Consider the following 19,342-nt stretch of genomic DNA (forward strand, 5'->3'; position numbering starts at 1 on the left):
CACACCACCAGCCAAGCACCACTCCACACACACCGCCAGCCAAGTATCACTCCATGCATACCACCAGCCAAGCGCCACTCCACACACACCACCAGCCAAGCGCCACTCCACGCACACCACCAGCCAAGCACCACTCCACGCACACCACCAGCCAAAAGCCACTCCACGCACACCGACAGCCAAGCGCCACTCCACACACACCGCCAGCCAAGCACCACTCCGTGCACAGACAGCCAAGTATCACTCCACGCACACCACCAGCCAAGCGCCACTCCACACACACCACCAGCAAAGCGCCACTCCACGCACAACACCAGCCAAGCGCCACTCCACGCACACCACCAGCCAAAAGCCACTCCACGCACACCGACAGCCAAGCGCCATGCCACGCACACCGCCAGCCAAGCACCACTCCGCCCACACCGCCAGCCTACGCACACCATCAGATTTTGAATTTTTTTTGACAAAACAAACAAAATAATTGCAAATAGTTAAGAATCTAGTAATACAAAATCTGTAACTAAAAACATTGCACAAATGCCAACCTTAAAAAAGAATACAAATCATTTAAAAAACACAGACCTCTGGGCATCCCCGCGCCGCACGGCCACCAGCTGTAGCGTGTGCGTTTCCTCCCCGCTGCTGTTCTCAGCCTTGCTGAGCCCGCCCCGTCAACCCCGCCCTCCGCCGTAATTACGTGATTGTTTTGGTCTCTGCCTGTTTTTCCTCGTTCTGTGCTTCGTTCTGTACTGTCTGTCCCCCATATTGTTGCTAGATTGCCTTCTCCCATATTGTCTCCCTCTCCCCCCTGTGCCCCCCGCCCCGCTCCCCGCCGCCTGCGTGCGGCCACGCCCCCTTTCCCTCAGTACCCTCCCCGCGCCCGCCTCCCAGCTGCTCCTCCCTCCCTCCCACTTCTCCATAAATGGCGACCGTGCGTACGCGCAGCGTTGACGCGCAGCGGGTGCACCGATTGCATGCCAAAGGTAAGCCCGTCTGCGCCCATCCGCGCCTGGACCGCGCCCAGTGCCAGGACCCCTGGCCCCCACCGACGGAAGACGACCCGACTGACCTACGACGCCACCGAACTCTTCGCACTCAACACTGGCGGGATCCCTGGCTGCTACCAAGCTGCCCCGAGGCGCACCCACGGACCCTTCAGCTGCCACTCCTGCAAGTTCTCCTGCTTCCGGACCTGCACCGCACCCGCACCCACCAAGCCGAGATCCAACAACAACCACCTGAAGTGCATCCTGATCAACACCCGCTCCGTCCACAGACACGCCGTCGAGTTCTGGAACCTCCTCGACACAACATCACCAGATGTCGCCTTCATCACGGAAACATGGATGAACGCCTCCTCAGCGCCCGACATCGCCATCGCCATCCCAGACGGTTACAAGATCATCCGGAGGGACCGCGGCAACCAGACCGGAGGAGGCATCGCCATCATCCACAGGAACACCATCCGCATCACGAGCAACTCCAACGACACCCTCACAGCCGCCGAACACCTGCACTTCCAGATCCACACCGACCCCAAGACCACCCTCAGAGGCACCCTCATCTACAGACCCCCGGGACCACGCACACAATTCAGCGAAGACATCGCCGACTTCATCAGCCCGCACGCTCTCCCCTCCGCTGACTACATCCTCCTCGGGGACCTCAACTTCCACATGGAGAACAACAACGACCGCAACACCACCACCCTGCTGGACAACCTCGCCACCCTCGGGCTCAAGCAGCTGGTTACCACCCCCACCCACTACGCCGGACACACCCTCGATCCCGTCTTCTCCTCCAGCAAAGCCATCTCCTTCAGCCACGCCACCGGACTCCACTGGACGGACCACAGCTGCGTCCACTTCAGCTACAAGAAGAACACGATACACCACCACCAGCAACAGGTTGCACGCAGAAGATGGAACAAGATCACAGCCGACCAGCTCGCCGCCTCCCTGAGCCAGGACCCCCCCGCCAGCTCAGCGAACCCCAGCCAGGCCGCCAACAACCTCACAAAGTGGATCAGCAACTGCGCAGACGCCCTCGCCCCACTGAGGACCCCGCCCAGCAGACCCGGCAGCAAGAAAGCACCATGGTTCACCGACGAACTCAAGAGCTCCAAGAGAAACTGCCGTGCCCTCGAGAGAGCCTGGCGCAGAGACCCAACACCAGACAACATGACCACCCTCAAGCTCGCCACTCGAAAACACCACCAACTGATCCACACCACCAAGAAAACCGCATTGAAGGAACGACTGGACAACAACGCCCACAACAGCAAGGAACTCTTCAACATCGTTAAAGAGCTCTCCAACCCCAGCGCCGGAAACAACGACATCACCCCATCACAAGACCTCTGCAACTCCCTCGCCGCCTACTTCCACAACAAGATCACGGACATACACAACAGCTTCAGCACAGAGCCAACGCACCCCACGACAGCACCTGCTCCCCCTACCACTACCCTCCGCAACTGGACCCCGATCAACACCGAGGAAACCCTACGCACGATGAACTCCATCCACTCCGGATCTCCAACCGACCCCTGCCCTCACCACGTCTTCAACAAGGCCGACTCCATCATCGCACCCCACCTGCGGGACATCATCAACACCTCCTTCGACACAGCGACCTTCCCGGAGAGCTGGAAGCATGCCGAACTCAGCGCTCTACTGAAAAAACCATCAGCGGACCCCACCGAACTCAAAAACTACCGCCCCATCTCGCTCCTCCCGTTTCCGGCCAAAGTCATCGAGAAGACCGTCAACAAGCAGCTGGCCGCCTTCCTCGAGACTAATGGATCCCTCGACCACTCGCAGTCCGGCTTCCGGGCCAACCACAGCACCGAGACCGCCCTCATCGCAGCCACCGACGACATCCGAGCCCTGCTCGACAACGGGGAAACAGCGGCCCTCATCCTCCTGGACCTCTCCGCGGCTTTCGACACTGTCTGCCACCGCACCCTAGTGCAGCGCCTCAGCAACGTCGGAATCGAAGAGAAGGCACTAGACTGGATCATCTCCTTCCTCGCCGGAAGGACTCAGAGAGTCCGCCTCCCCCCCTTCAGATCAGAAGCCACCGAAGTCATCTGCGGCATCCCTCAAGGCTCCTCGCTCATCCCCACCCTCTTCAATGTCTACATGAGCCCCCTCGCGGCCATCACACGCCAGCACAACCTCAACATCATCTCTTACGCCGACGACACCAGCTGATCCTCTCCCTCACCAACGACCCCGCCACCGCCAGAGCCAGCCTACACAAAGGGATGAAAGACGTAGCCGAGTGGATGAAGAACAGCCACCTGCAACTGAACTCAGACAAGACGGAAGTCCTCATCCTGGGACCTTCGCCCTCTGCCTGGGACGACTCCTGGTGGCCCCCCGCCCTGGGCAGCGCACCCAAACCAACAGACCACGCACGCAACCTGGGCTTCATCCTGGACTCCTCCCTCTCCATGACCAGACAAGTCAACGCCGTCTCCTCGTCATGCTTCAACATCCTGCGCATGCTACGTAAGATCTTCCGGTGGATCCCCACCAAGACCAGGAAGACGGTCACCCAGGCCCTCGTCACCAGCCGACTGGACTACGGCAACTCCCTCTACGCCGGAACCACTGCCAGACTCCAGAAGAGACTCCAGCGAATCCAGAACGCCTCTGCAAGACTCATCCTGGACATCCCCCGACACAACCACATCTCCGGACACCTGAGAGACCTGCACTGGCTCCCGGTCAACAAGAGAATCACGTTCCGACTCCTCACCCACGCACACAAAGCCCTACACAACCAAGGACCAAGATACCTCAACAGCCGCCTCAACTTCTACACTCCCACACGCCAGCTTCGATCAACCAACCACGCCCTCGCCGCCGTCCCCCGCATCCGAAGAGCCACCACAGGAGGAAGATCCTTCTCCTACCTCGCCGCCAAGATGTGGAACTACCTCCCGACCCACCTCCGCCTGACCCAAGACCACCTCGCCTTCAGGAAGCAGCTCAAGACCTGGCTGTTCGAGCAGTAGCGGTCCATCCCCTCCCCAAGCGCCTTGAGACCCTCCGGGTGAGTAGCGCGCTATATAAATGCCATGATTGATTGATAGACCAGGCAGTACACTTTACCACTCATGGATACTCCCAAAAATTATTTTGTGTGTGGTAAGCTCTATAACAAGCAGGCACACACAGCCCAGGGTTAGAAGGACACCCAGGGCAGTAAAGACGAGTCTCCTTCCGCAAACCTCTTCACCAACAGACTCTACATCTCCTAGTGGAAAAGTCTTTTTTAGATGTGGGAGGAATGTCATCAGGAAAGTGGCGATCTTTCAATCGAGCCACATCCTCCACCACTCCAAATCTAGGAACACTTACTTGCTCCACAACAACAAGGCTAGATATCACAGAGTGCTGAAACTGAAGAAAGGTCAACTTTGACCCAGGAGAACACGCCTTGAACACAATAAAAGCATTGAAAGTTGCTAAGTTGAAAAAATGGATGGCCAACTTCTTATACCAAACATAAGCCTTCCGAATAGCTGTGTAAGGTTCCAACCTCTGATCTACTCTGTCAACACCACCCATGTGCTTATTGTGGTCCTGAATGCACACAGGTTTGTGCACTTCAGCAACCTGACCCCAAACTGGCAGAGGTGAAGTACTCTCATCATGGATGGTACTCAGTCTGTACACATCCCTCCTGTCCACAAATTTCATAGCTAGTAGTTCGCCAAAACGTAAGGAGCTGCACTGACCCCTCTGAAGTTTCTTGCAAACAAGCTCCTTTGGAAAACCTTTGTGGTGAATGGGAGATCACGGGCGCGAAGATGGCGGCGTCAGGCTAGAACGCCGTTAGCAGCTCCTAACTGGCTCCAGAAGAGGCACGCCGATACTGGGGGAAAATGAACGAAAAAGCTTCAAATTTTAACTATCGACTGGGAATTCAAATAATACTCCGAGATGACCCCACGATGTCCCAGTAACAACAAAAAATCAATAAGAAATAGCAAATAATATCTAACGCAAGTTGACTTGAAGCATGTCCGCGCTGCAGAATAGGCAGAGCACCGAGTTAGTAAACTCACCTCCCAGTTGCAAAGCTGCAGTGCTGAGAACGCAGCTCTCGTTGTTTGCCTCCCTGATCGGCTTTGCAGTGATACGGCTGCTGACCAGTGGCCGCCCCTCTCTAGGTGTCCAGCCCTCTCAACGGCGGCAGCAGCAAGAGGGAAACACGAAGGACGCCGCTTTTCTCGCTAGCATGGCTCCAAAGAATTCTGTCGCGGTTGCAGCCGCCGCAGCAAAGACCAGAGCGGCGAAACTAGCTCTCCGTGACCAGGAGGCAGGGAATAGACGTGCAGCTGCTCATCGTGGTGGCAGCCCTGTAGCTGAAGGAACACCGGCTCGGAAGGGTACGACTAAGTCCACCCCGGCATCGTCTCCCGCCCCGACTGTGATTTCACTGATGCAGCGAGCAGCAAGCCAGAAAGCCCCAGGTAAACACACACAGCAGGATTCTTTGAAGGCGGCTTCTGCTCCTGAGGTTTCTGTGCAGGTGGAGGGCTGTTCCCCAGCTGGGACATCTGTTGAACGGCTGGAGTCGGCATCTATGATGTGTATGGAAGTGCCTCGAGGCTTGGCCCCTGTGGGGCAAATTGAAAGGCAAAGGGTCTCTGTGACGGCCACTCCTGAGACTCCTGGGACTTTGAATCATGAAGAAATACCAACGGAGCTCCTGATGTCTCAAGCTTTGAAAGGTATGTCTTTAATGGGTGATGGCAGCGCAGTATCTAACATGGGTGCTGCAGTGGCGACAATAGATATCTTAGAAATGCCTGCACAGACTCTCCCAAATATTATGGCTCCTCCTTCTACTGCTACTGTTCTTACCGGTGAGGGAACTAATGACAATGATAATAACGCCCAACAGAGTATGGAAGTACCTATAACCACACCTATACCCCCCCTTGCTTTCACAAAACATCAATAGGGAGCTTGGTACTGATCAAAATATAGCTGTTCAACAAGGCACTATACCCGAACAAGCAACCACCAATCTGAAGGCAAATGTAGATGTAGGAGTGAATGAAAATATCATGGCAACTGATAATGCGACAGAAACTATCGCAATCGATCTGGCTGGAATAATAGAAACAGATAAAGATCTTACAGATCCTACAGACTTCTATTCATTATCGGAGGATATCAGCTGGTCGGGTGATACAGAGGAGGAGATCGTCGAAGCAGAAGAAGATCCCGAGTCAAATATAAGTTCAGAGACTGACTCAGATCCACCAAAGGAGACGCGTGACAGAAGGAGGACTATACTCAAAAAGAAAAAGGAGGACACCCTGGGGCAAATGATCTGGCTTGGGATTATACCCCAACAAACCTGGGTTCAAACCAAAGCTCTACTCTTGTAACGCCTCAACCGCCACTCTCAATCCAAAACTCAACATCAGAGCAAACTGACTCGTCAGGAGCTACGCTAACACAAGTCATGGACACAGTACTACAAGCCATTGCATCTCATCGCGAAGAGACATCTAAGGATAGTCGAAAGGCACGAGCTGCATTACAAAAGGTCCAAGGTGTTGTGCGTAAGCTTTCTAAAACCGTAGGTGCCTTCACCGAACGAATCAACGACCTGGAAGATCGTATAGTATTGAACGAGACAGAGGCAGCAACGACTAATGAGCGAGTAGAAGCTCACGAAGCTGAGCTCCAGGACGTAAGATGGAAACTTGAGGATTATGAAAATAGGCTGCGTAGAAATAACCTTCGCATCCTTGGCATACCTGAAAAATCTGAAGGCGAGGATTGTCAAGCATTTATTATACAGCTACTGCGTGACACCCTTCCTGAACTCGCTAGCTGGGACTGGAACTACGAGATACAGCGGGCTCACAGGGTTCCTCTAACCTTAAAACCCACAGCTACGACAGGGAAATACCCACGAGCTGTCTTAGTTTATTTCGGGAACTTCATGCTTCGGCAGGCCATCTCTGATAAAGCTACACCAGACAAACACCGCAGTAAAGATGCCATTTCGTATTTTGTACGCCCGGATTTCTGCCACTTCACAGTAGAGAGGAGGTGGCCACTTAGACAGCTAATTAAACCTTTTCAAGAGAAAAGAACGGTGGTATATTTGAACAATCCAGCCAAACTGAAAGTCATATATGGCGGACAAACAAAATTCTTTACATCAGAGATCAAAGCAAAAGAATATCTTGAAAGTATAAAATAAATTTAATTGTAGTTTTTTAGACTACAGTCTGCAGACTCTACTGGGACTCTAAATAAACCAGGAAGATAATGATTATAGCACTATATGGATAGAGAAGCTATGAAGACATCCTAATTACAGGATCAAATAGACCTTCACTGAATGCAACAGTCTAGATTTAAATTAACATCTATAATATCTTATATTTCTCACCTTCTTTCCTTTTTTTCTCCCCTTTTTCTTCTTTCTTTTGTTTGTTTCACAATATGTACATTATTTTCTTTTCTCCCTTTATTCTATCTACTTCTTTTCTTTTTAATGTTGCATGCTTCTTCTGGTACTGGTTAGGCAGTGCTAATCCATCATTATAGACTCTCACGGAGTCTAGCTGCCTTTATGGGGGTTGTAAGGGGGGAGGGGTTTGTTGGGGGTGTTGGGTGGGGGTGCGGGGGGGCAAGGGAAAAAAGCAGTATAAAATGAGCAGGTTAAAGGATACTAATAGTACTTTTGTAAATAGCACAATCACTTTGGTTCAATGCACGAAGTCAAATAACACTATATATCGTCTAAATTGTGAAACGATATTATGGGGAAGCTAAAACTAGGATGTTGGAACGTGGCAGGGCTTAACGACAGGGGGAAGAGGGCTCAACTGAATCAAATAATGTATCAAAACTCATGGGACATTATATGTATACAGGAAACCCATATTCCAATAGGCGAAATAGACCAACTAAAAATCCCTGGGTATAACATTCTGGTCTCAACTACACAAACCTCTAAGATCAGGGGAGTTATCATCCTGGCAAGAGTGAAGCTGGGTAAACCAATACGCAAAAAGGCTGACCCACATGGTAGGTGGGCCATTGTACAACTTGACATAGGTATTACCATCTGCTCGATCTATGGCCCAAACCTTGATGATCCCACTTTGTTTATTGACCTAGAACTAGAGCTGGCATTATGGGCAGGCACGCTAATAGTATGCGGGGACCTTAATATAACGATGGGCCATACACAGAATAGACAGTCTCAGTATGCGTTCACAGGACGTAAACCCAAAGTATTTAGGACAATACAGCAGCTGATGACTAGTCACAATCTAAGAGATGTCTGGATTTTAAAGAACAAAGGTGACCCTGGATATACGTACTTCTCATATCCTCATAACAAGTATGTACGTATAGACTATATATTGTTGACTGCCGATATTGCCCTAAATGCCGTTATCTCTAAAGCCCCCAAGACGATATCAGACCATAACGCACTTTGTATAACATTTGAAGTTTCCAGATATAAGAAAATGTACTCTCAGTGGTCATTTGATCGTAAACTTCTTGTTAATCAGGACTATATAACGCATATCAGACAATGGACTAAAGAATTTTTTGATATTAATCAATATAGTGCATCTAGACTGAATGTATGGGATAGCTACAAAGCAGCTTTAAGAGGAGAAACCGTTACTTTTGTAGCAACTCGCAAAAAAGAGCGTGATAGACTATCTGCACAACTAATAAATGACCTAATGAATTTAGAACACCTACACGCCAATCAGATACATCACGGGAATCACGCGGAAGACATCCTCCGTAAGATCTTAGTTCTTAAAGCCGAGATCAATAGTGACCTTACACAAAAAGCAGCGGAAATTCTCCAAGTAAATCGAAATAAAACATACGAAACTGGAGAAAATGTAGGGAAGTATTTGGCTCTTAGAACTCGCCAGACTCAATTGCGTAATTCTATCCAAAGTATTGAGTATGGGGGACAGAAACATACTACCCAGGATGGTATAGCTGCATCATTTCAAGACTATTATCAGAAATTATACCAGAATGAAGATAGACAGTCGAGATCTGACACTAAAGAATTTTTAAACAACTGGCTTACAGAGACAAATCTGGGTAAAACCATAGATGAAGCTACAAGAGAAGACCTTGAAAAAGAAATAACTAGAACGGAGGTAGAATTAGCTTTATCAGAACTAGCTACAGGAAAAGCAGCAGGGCCAGACAAAATTCCATTAGATCTCTATAAAATACTGGGTAATTTAATCATTCCATTTCTTCATGATCTTTTTCTCGGGATACAATGGCATGGTAAACCTCCCGAATCATGGAAACAAACTAACATAGCCATTTTCCCAAAAAAAGATAAACCACCAGAACAAACAACTTCATATGGACCAATATCACGAATTAATTCGGACTCAAAGATCTACGCCAAGATCTTTGCCAATCGTCTGAGTCGGATCATCGAACAGCTGGTCTCCCCCTGGCAGCACGGCTTTATACCTGGCAAAAGTACGACAGACCATACTCGTAGAGTCATCGCACTTTTTGACATCATGGGAGTAGAGGGAGGCCAGTTGTCGATGATCTTATTAGACGCAGAGAAGGCCTTTGACCGGGTCTCATGGCAGTTCCTTTGGGAGATACTAGCTATAAATAACATCGGCCCGGTCTTTATAAAGTCTATTAAAGCCCTTTATGTGGACCCTAAGGCAAAGGTCATGGTCGGCGGCTGCGAGTCTGAATATATCAACATCCAGAGAGGCACGTGGCAAGGTTGCCCGTGCTCTCCACTACTTTTCGCCCTATATATCAACCCACTAATTCTTAAATTCATAACCTCGCCTTTAATTGAACCAATCAAAGTAGGTATACATAGCACTAAAGTACTCGCTTACGCTGATGACGTGGCAGTAGTAACCACAAATCCCACAGAGGCTATAGCTGAGATCGATGAAATCGCTCGATCCTTTGGCTTATACTCAGAATACTCCCTGAATAGGGATAAAACGATGGTCATTTGTACTGAGAACACGCCTTTCATCAGCCAATATAGAGTCAATAGCGCAAAATATCTGGGGGTGAATATCTCGCCAAAAATTAGCGAAATTAACCGGTTAAATTATGACCCACTCATTAACAAAATTAAAAAAGAGTTAATTAGAGTTAATAATCTTCACCTCTCTATAATCGGCAGAGGAAATTACATTAAAATGAGTGTATTTCCAAAGATTTTATATATGTTTCGAGCAATTCCTCTTTTAGTTAACAGAGATACAATCAAAACGTTAGAGTCAGCAATATCTAGGTTTATTTGGAATTACGGAAAAATTAGGAGAGCGCTCCCTAAGTTGACATTACCATATTCTAGAGGTGGATTGGCAATTCCAAACCTAACATACTATCTATGGGCAACCCACCTACAACAAATGACTATCTTATTCTCAACGCGAAGTTATATGGACATTAGCCGAGATTTGATTATACCATCAATTTATGAATTAATGTTGGGTAGCAAAGCCAGGGGCTTACTGTTAAGACAAGTTGAACCATCTTATTTTATAAAGATTAAATTCAAGATTCTTACAGATACTTTAAAAAACTTGGAAAAGAGCTACCAAAACACTAACAATACCAAGATATACTAAATATACACCCTTATGGCATAGCTCAATAATACCACTGTATCTTAATGATAATACTTCTAGGCGGTGGGATAGACTAGGTCTAGTAACAGCTGGTGATTTTCTCGGCAGGGAATGTAAAACTACATTTGAAGAACTTTGTGTTAAATATCAAATCCCCCCTACAGATTATTTAAAATACATACAAATCTCCACATCCCTTAGACAGTCGATATTAAATATAAATCCATACCACTTTTAGATCTCATAGGCAAATGTACAACCAGAATAGGCAATATCTACGATTTATTTATAAGGAATCATCCTGATGATCTCGAATATATCGAAACAAACTGGGTCAACAAATTGAATAACGCAAATATCGATATAGATATGTCTCTACATTTATCATCTAAAATCTTGCTGGCCAAACCTATAAAACAATATATAATCTATACTTTACCCCTTCTAAATTATTCACTTGGGGAAAAAGGGAACATGATCAATGCCCTAGATGCGCATTAGGACCAGCCAATCTCACTCACATGCTCGCGGAATGCCCAAAACTTGACGAGATTAAAAAATGCATTGTTAAGTTTTGGACCGAAATCTTCGGACATGAAGTAAGAGCATCATCAGCTCTTTTTATCCTAGGATACGATGACTCCTTAGGTCATAGCAATAAAGAAATCTTTGCTATATATGTAGGTACGGCTGTCTATAGAATTATCCTGGCAGCACGGTGGAAAGATCATGACGCCCCTACTTTTCAGGGATGGCTGAATAGACTGCTAGGCATCTACAAACAAGAAACAGCAATCTATAGAACCAGAGGTAATAAATCGAGATCACTCGGTGAACAAATATGGGCTCCAATTACCACCTGGTATGAAAGTCAAAGGAATTAATAATTTTTCTAACTGGAAAAACATTATACAAAAGTATTCTCTGTAGATATTCTTTCCTTAAAATTCTTGGAATACTAAGGACCTTTTATGAAATGGCGGTGAAATGAATTGTGTAATGTTGCAGTACTTGTTTAGCTTAATATATTTGTTTAAAACGGTAAATGTATTATAAGCTCTAATTTCTATTGTTCAAATCTATAATCATTCACTTTTATCTCTTATTTCGAACTCATGTTTGTAAATTCCTTATATACTGTTTGCTACTTTTCGTTTATGTATCCTGAAAATCTGCTCAAATAAAAATGAAAAAAAAAAAAAAAGGAAAACCTTTGTGGTTAGAGCGGATTGTGCCACATGCAAAAGTGTCAACTTTAAACAATTATTTAAACAATTGCACAGCAGTGTAGAACTTCTCAAGGTAAAAATGGTGGCCTCTGTTGAACAGTCTTCTAGCAAGATCCCACACAATTTTCTCTGACACTCCAAAAGTGGACGGACCACCAGGGGGGTCAATAGTGGAATCTCTACCAGTGTACACACGAAAATTAAAAACATACCCTGTCTTACTCTCAGACAAGATATACAGTTTAATTCCATAGTGTGCCCTCTTGCTAGGGATGTACTGAATAAAAACCAAACGACCCTTGAACAAAACCAAAGACTCATCAATAGAAATTTCTTTCCCAGGAATGTAAATCTCTGAAAAACGATCAACAAAGTGATCAAGAACAGGCCGAATCTTAAAAAGACGGTCACAGTCAGGGTGACTACGTGGCAACGCCTCAGAATTATCCACAAAAGGCAACATGCATAGCAAAAGTAAATACCGATCACAAGTCATAACAGCTGGAAATATGGCTGTTGCCATCAAAGGACTGGTAGACCAATATGAAGCCAGGTTCGGCTTCTTTAACAAACCCATCAATAAAGTCAATCCCAAAAACTTCTTCAGCTCTTCTAGATTTGTGGGAGTCCACCGGGTAGCTCTAGAGTGGGGCCTAAGTTTGTCACTGTTGACCCTCAAAAACTGTTCAGCATACAAATTAGTCTGCTCAACAATCTCACCCAAAAACACATCATCCATAAATAACTGAAAATACTGTATAGGCAAAACGTTTTCACAATCCACTCTACACCCTGCATCAGCGCTAAAGGCAGACAACACTGGCTGCACCATGTTCGGATCAACCCAGAGCCCAACACTTCCAGTAGGAAGACTAGCAGCCTCTGGCTGAAATCCAGCTGCCTCTTGCACCATTGGCACAGCAGTGTCCTCCTCTAACAGAGGCCCTTCATCTGCACTGAGAGTACCATCATCATCCGATGATTCCATGTGGAGAGAAAACTCACTGCTAGAATCTTCCCCTCCCTCCTCTCCCTCAGACGCACTGTCAGTGTCATAATCCGGCTCAGAGGAAGATTCAAGAAGCATACCTACCACCTGCTGAGCAGTCATTCTACGGCTAGCCATAATGATTACTAACAAAGGTAACTTGACACACAAGTCAACAACTATAATCACTATGTGAAATAAGCAATGAACAAAATTCACCTTTATCAAAAATAACTACACAGTGAAAAACAATACCACTCACTTGCCAGAAGCAACTAAACCCACCACTACGTAGTCTGCACTGACACAGTATGGATCAACAATATCCCACTAAAAAAGAAAGAGAAAAAAATACACATAAGACAATGCTAAATACACCACAAAAATGTTCATGCACAAAACACGAACTAAATGCCACTAAGACACCACTGGCAAAAAATAATCCAAACATTACAATATTACTCATTTGGAGTACATACAACAAAAATAATTTTTTTACCTACAAAAATGCAAATTCACAAAACGGCAGAACAACCACTGTCGAAACCGCAAACAGGAATCAAAAGCTTGAGACTAGATTTAAAAAGAAGAAAAAAAACATTAGATTCACATACACAAAAAATACACTAGTCCAACATGCCAAGTTAAGGGGTAGGTGGGCCTAACAGTATAACATCAATAGGGGAGCAACCCTTGCCCTTGAGGCCACCCCTAAAAAGACAAACTTTTTAAAAATTCTGGTGTCTACTGGCTTCTGCCCCCCTTGGGAACAGATGGGACTGCTACTCTGCACACAAAGAGGGCAGAAAAGGCCACAATCATCCTCCCATAAAGGAAGGGGACCGACCCATGAGCATGGGGCGGATCAATAAACTCTGGTGCCCTAGTGGCCCTAAAAAAAAAAAAAAAGCAGAACTGCCCTTCCAGGTGATACCAAAGGGGATGACGGACGGAGCGCATGCGCAAATCTAACACTCACCCCCAGGCAACTGATCTTGAATTAATCCATCATCATTGTTTAGCTCACTTCACCAACCCAGTTCAGACATGGCCATATGCAAATCAGACTGACCATTATGGTTATTTTTCTAAAATGTTGCCCCCCCCCCCCGGGGGCAGCCATAAGCTTACAACATGCCCCTAAGGCTACTCAAAATGGCCCCCAAAATGAAGGTGACCCTTGCCCAAGGGGGCAGACAAAGCAAAAGTAATTGCCCCCTAAAGGGGAGCAACCCTTGTCCAAGGGGTTGCTCCCCAACACAAAAAAAAACATTAGGGCTACTCAAAATGGCCACCAAAAGGAGAGTGACCCTTGCCCAAGGGGCCACTCCCCTGCTCTTTGCCCCAGTGCATAGACACATTTGTATACTACTGCCCTCAAAAGGGGAGCGACCCTTGTCCAAGGGGTCGCTCCCAAAAACTTAAAAAACAATAGGGCCACACAAGATAGCCCCCAATAAAAGAGTGGCCCTTGCCCAAGGGGCCACTCCACTGTTCTTTGCCCCAGGAAAAAAAACATATAACATTTATATTGCCCCACAAATACAGGAGCGTCCCTTGTCCAAGGGGACGCTCCCCAAAACAAAAATAAACTAAAGGGCTACACAAAATGGCCCCCATAATGAGAGTGACCCTTGCCCAAGGGGCCACTCTCCGAACGCACAGACAATGCCCCAAAATGCCGTTTTTTTTTTTAAAAAAAAAGGGAAACTTCTGCCCCCACCCCGGAGGCCAGAGAAAGCGAAACTATGTGCCCCCAAATATGGGAGCGACCCTTGCCCAATGGGCCGCTCCCCAAACCAACAAACTTTGCCAATCAAAAAAAAAAAAATCCCTGGTGTCTAGTGGGCATTCCTGCTGCACGATCGCACGATCGTGAAGAAAGAGACATCGAGGGAAAGGAAAACCCTTTCCTTTCCCCCGATGCCTCTTTCATTTCAATCCCCCCCTCCCCAGCCCCAAAACTCACCTCTTTCTCCAACGACGCGCAGGAAGCAAATGGCTTCCCTGCGCGTCGGTGGAGAAAGGGAACCTCCAATGACATCAGCGCGCCTCGCGCGCTGACGTCATTGATGACGCGAGGGGAGGCAGGGGGAGTTCTTCCCCTTCCTCCCCCATAAAAACGAAATAGATCGGGCACCCGCGGGGGGAGTGCTGGCGCTCACCCCACGGGTGGGGCTCATGACGAGCTGAGCTCGTCATGAGCACCCGAGCACTGTATGCCATGACGAGCTCAGCTCGTCATGAGTATACAAGGGGTTAAACAAGTGATCAATACAGGATTGGACAAAACCAAAAAAAAAACAGATTTAAAATGCTAAAGGGCAAAAGTAAACAGAACAAGTATTGGCATTGCCAATAGGTCTCGCCTTTGGGACCTTATAAGTGTTTAGCCATGCAACAGTTCAAGTTGTTGCACCAAGGATATTGTGCTGGATAACTAAACACGTATAAGGTCCCAAAGGCGAGACCCAAAGGCAAGACCTATTGGCTATGCCAATGCTTGTTCCTTGTGATATGGCTCCAGTAGTCTCCCTTACCTCAGCGTCTCAAACCCCATTGTACCCCAGCAAACATACTTTTATGGGGGAATCATTCTCTAGTTTGAGGAGCTCTTGGAAGCAGAGCAGAATATCCAAAGTAAGTTGATTGTGGAAACTGTATTAGGGTGAACGCTCGAAAAATTCCCACCTCAAGAATATGTGGCCATCGCAGAGAAAGGAGGGGGCTACACAACAGGATAGGGGTTCCCTGGGACAACAATGCTAGTGTCTTAATATGTTATGTTAAGGGGATTTTGTATAGCGCACTGTCACCGGAGGTATCATGGCGCTGAAAGGGTGCTGAGGAAACAGAGGGAATTTAGCGGGATTGTGGGAAAAGCCAGGTTTTTAGTGATTTGCGAAATTGAATGAGAGTACCGGAAGTCCTAACTGAGAGGGGAAGAGAGTTCCAAAGTTTGGGGCCGAGAAAGGCAAATCTTCGACCCCCAGATCTACAGAGTTTGAAAGGAGGGACCACCAGAAGATGTAATTGAAGTGATCTAAGGTTACGTGAGGGACAGTAGGGGCAGATAAGGGATTTCAGAAAGGCGGGACAGGAACCAGAGAGAGATTTGAAAATAAGACAGCCAACCTTGAAGGCAGCCCTTAGGCTAACCGGGAGCCAATGTAGCTTGATAAGGAGGGGTTTGGCGGACTGCCACTTCGGAATCCCGAGGGCCAGTCTCGCCGCCTGGTTTTGAATGACTTGCAACCTATTGATGGAGCATTTGGGCAAGCTGTGATAGATGGAATTTGAAAAATCCAGGCGGGAGAGAACGAGGGCCATGATGACTTGAAGCAAGGCATCGGGAGTAAGAAGGTAGGCCACCTTTCTGATCCTGCGCAGTTGGAACATGCAGGAGGAAACCACTGTCCCCACCTGCGGCCCCAGAGAGAGCCCAGCGTCAATAGTGACCCCGAGGCTTTTCACCGAGGTTACCGGGGAGGGAGGAGAGCCAAGCTCTGTCGGCCAGAAATGTGGACCCCAGTGGACGGCGCTCCTACCTGGCAGGGGGAGCTCCGTCTTACCGGGGTTCAATTTCAGCTGGTTCTGACACATCCACTGAAAGATATGGGACATGACTGCCTGAAAAGTAGGAATAGAAGAGGGAGAGTTAAGAGAGAAAATGAGTTGTAGGTCGTCCGCGTCATTGAAGACGCGGACGTCCCACTGCCTCAGAGAAGAGAGAAGAGGGCGAAGATAGAGATTGAAAAGAAGAGGGGATAGAGAGGAGCCCTGAGGGACCCCACAAGGCAGATGTTCCCTAGGGGCCCTAAATGTACCTAGGCTGAGGGACTGGGATCTCCCCATAAGGAAAGATTTCACCCAGGCCAGCGCCAGGCCCTGGATGCCGGCCTGTTCGACACGGTGGAGAAGGATGTTATGGTCCACCGTGTCGAAAGCGGCCGACAGATCTAGTAAAACCAGGGCCTGGGAGGTACCCTTGTCAGCTCCGTCTCTCAAGGTGTCTAGGACAGCCAGGATCACAGCCTCCGTAGAATGACCAGGGCGGAAGCCGGCCTGGTTGGCCTCGAGAAAGATGGAACTCTCGATGAACCCCGAGAGACAGGCAGTGACATGGGCTTCCAAGATTTTTGAGAAAAAAGGTAAGAGAGAGATAGGACGATAGTTCCTACTACTCCTTTGCCTTTGGTGCTATGAACTGACCCTTCCATTTCACAATAAGAGACACGCAGGATTAGCCGCAGTGATGAAACATGGTGCGCACTGTGAATGAGGGGTTGTCCCCTATTTATGTAAATGAGTCATAAGCTGGGCACTGTGGTCCAATGAAAGGGACACCAACTGTGGTGTTACCTGTGTTACAACCATGTTGGGCCCAAATAATGCAGGAAGGTAATTAAAGTGAAGCTGCCTTAAAAAAATAAAGGGTGGGGTTTCTGACGAAGGCCAGCAAAAAAGTCAAACAGGGCAGTTCCGTTATTTTAAAGCCAAACTGGGGCTTCAGTCCCAATATATGGAGAATGGCAAACAACTCTAAACATGTTAATAAGAGTATTCTTGTCCTGAGAGTTGTTCTGTGCATTTTAACCCACACTTGCCTTTATAAAGCTGTAAGGATAGAAATAAATACATTGGATAAAGGATGTGGAACTCAGTGGCGCAAGGCCTTTCCAGAAGCCACACTATGTGCATGTATCTCTCCTCAGTGTTTGCCTTCTAAAGCCTCATCGCAGTGCTTAAGTGTGCCTATACTGAAATATCCACTCAGGGTGTGTATGGATGTTTTGCTGCAAAATACAGCTGTGCTATGCTACCATGCACGCACTTCAGGTGGCGGGTGAAGAACAGGTTTCTCCACAGAGAAAGGTTGAGGTCAGCTAGACAGTGAAGGCTAGGTGTCAGTTCCTCGGTCTGCACCAGATGGGAGTGCTTAAGTTTTGCCACCCCCAGCCCCCCACACACACACGCCCTCCCCCACGTCATCAAATAGTCGGTTTACAGGTATAGGCTCTTACCCTACTGAAAACTACTATTACATAAGTTTGTCTGACTAGTTCAACTGACACAAACCCAGATTACTATACTGTGAACGCGTAGCCCGTCACAGGAAGGACTACGAGTGGGAAAAGTGTCCTTGATGAGATGGAGCCATGGCCCGCCCAGGTGTAGAAGCAGGCGGGAGTACACATCAGAGAAAACTCCTCTTGGTGTCTGAATATGTGTGCCTCTCTCACAATTTCCAGTGAGTTTTGCTGTTGTCCCACCAAACTATGTTCAGAGACACAGATGAGTGTGAAGTTGTGAACGGGTGTGTGTGTGTGTGTGATATAGAGCTGGTCACAGGATCTGGGGGCCGAGGGGGGGTGCGTTACAGACCGGGCAGCGTAATGCCTACGGTTTCATAAAGTCTTGCTGCAGCAGTGGCTCCAGTTTACCTATGACCTTTGACCCACACTTCTTCTGACCATTGTTCGCTTGTGAGCCGTACTCAGCACAGTTGCGTTTTGGTTTGCAGTCTCTAAATTGTCTAAACCACACACACCCGACAGCTCTGGCCGTCCACACCACCTCTGAAGTGATCCACCCACATCCCCACACCTGTGGTCCATGCCACTGTTGTCACTCAGGGACACACTCACAAACCGCACTTACCCCAGCAGCCGGTAAGCAGGATGTGCACAAAGGAGGTCCAGATGTTTCTCCATTTCCACAGGTTTCGCAGTGCGGAGTGTGGGGTAGGAAAGAACCGATCCACACTCCCGTTGAGAACATGGAAAAATGCAAACGACACAACGACCAGCAGCACACCGGAATCCATGGAATAGTGTGGAAACAAAGAATCCGAAATGGGAGGACAGAGGCACGGATAGGGATACAAATATGAGAGAACAAACAGGAAGGATACAATGAAAAGGGAAAGAAACAATAAGCGCAGCTGCGCAGACGTGAAAAACACAAAAGTGAAAGCTAATAAGACAAGTGCTGCCAAGTGGCGGCAAAAGTGAAAGCAGCTGCAGCGTCCCACGAGTGATGCGCGCGCGCTCGTGTGAAATCTGACACAACAGATGGCACACTGCACGTCGCTATTCGTAACCACAAGCTGTAGGCGTTTTCACACGCACGAGAGTGTGAAAAGTCCAGAGCGATTCCAAGAAGTCGTTTTCCTAGAGCAGCCTATGCTCGCTGCGCTAGGCTCGACTTAAAAATGAAAAAGAGGGCCTGATACGTTTAATAATAACATACTCAATTGAAGCAAGAAAAGTGAATCAAATACTAAGAAAACATTGGAGCCTGTTACAATTAGACCCAATGTTCGCAAAAATAATGGGTGATAATCCAAATATGACTGTTCAAAGAGTGTAAAATCTTAAAGACACATTGGTACATAGTCATTTCAAGAAAACAGCATCCAATTTGCTCACTCATCCCGGATTCTGGAAATGTAGACATTGT

Source organism: Lissotriton helveticus, chromosome 9 (genome assembly GCF_964261635.1).
Source record: "Lissotriton helveticus chromosome 9, aLisHel1.1, whole genome shotgun sequence".
NCBI classification, from domain to species: Eukaryota; Metazoa; Chordata; class Amphibia; order Caudata; family Salamandridae; genus Lissotriton; species Lissotriton helveticus.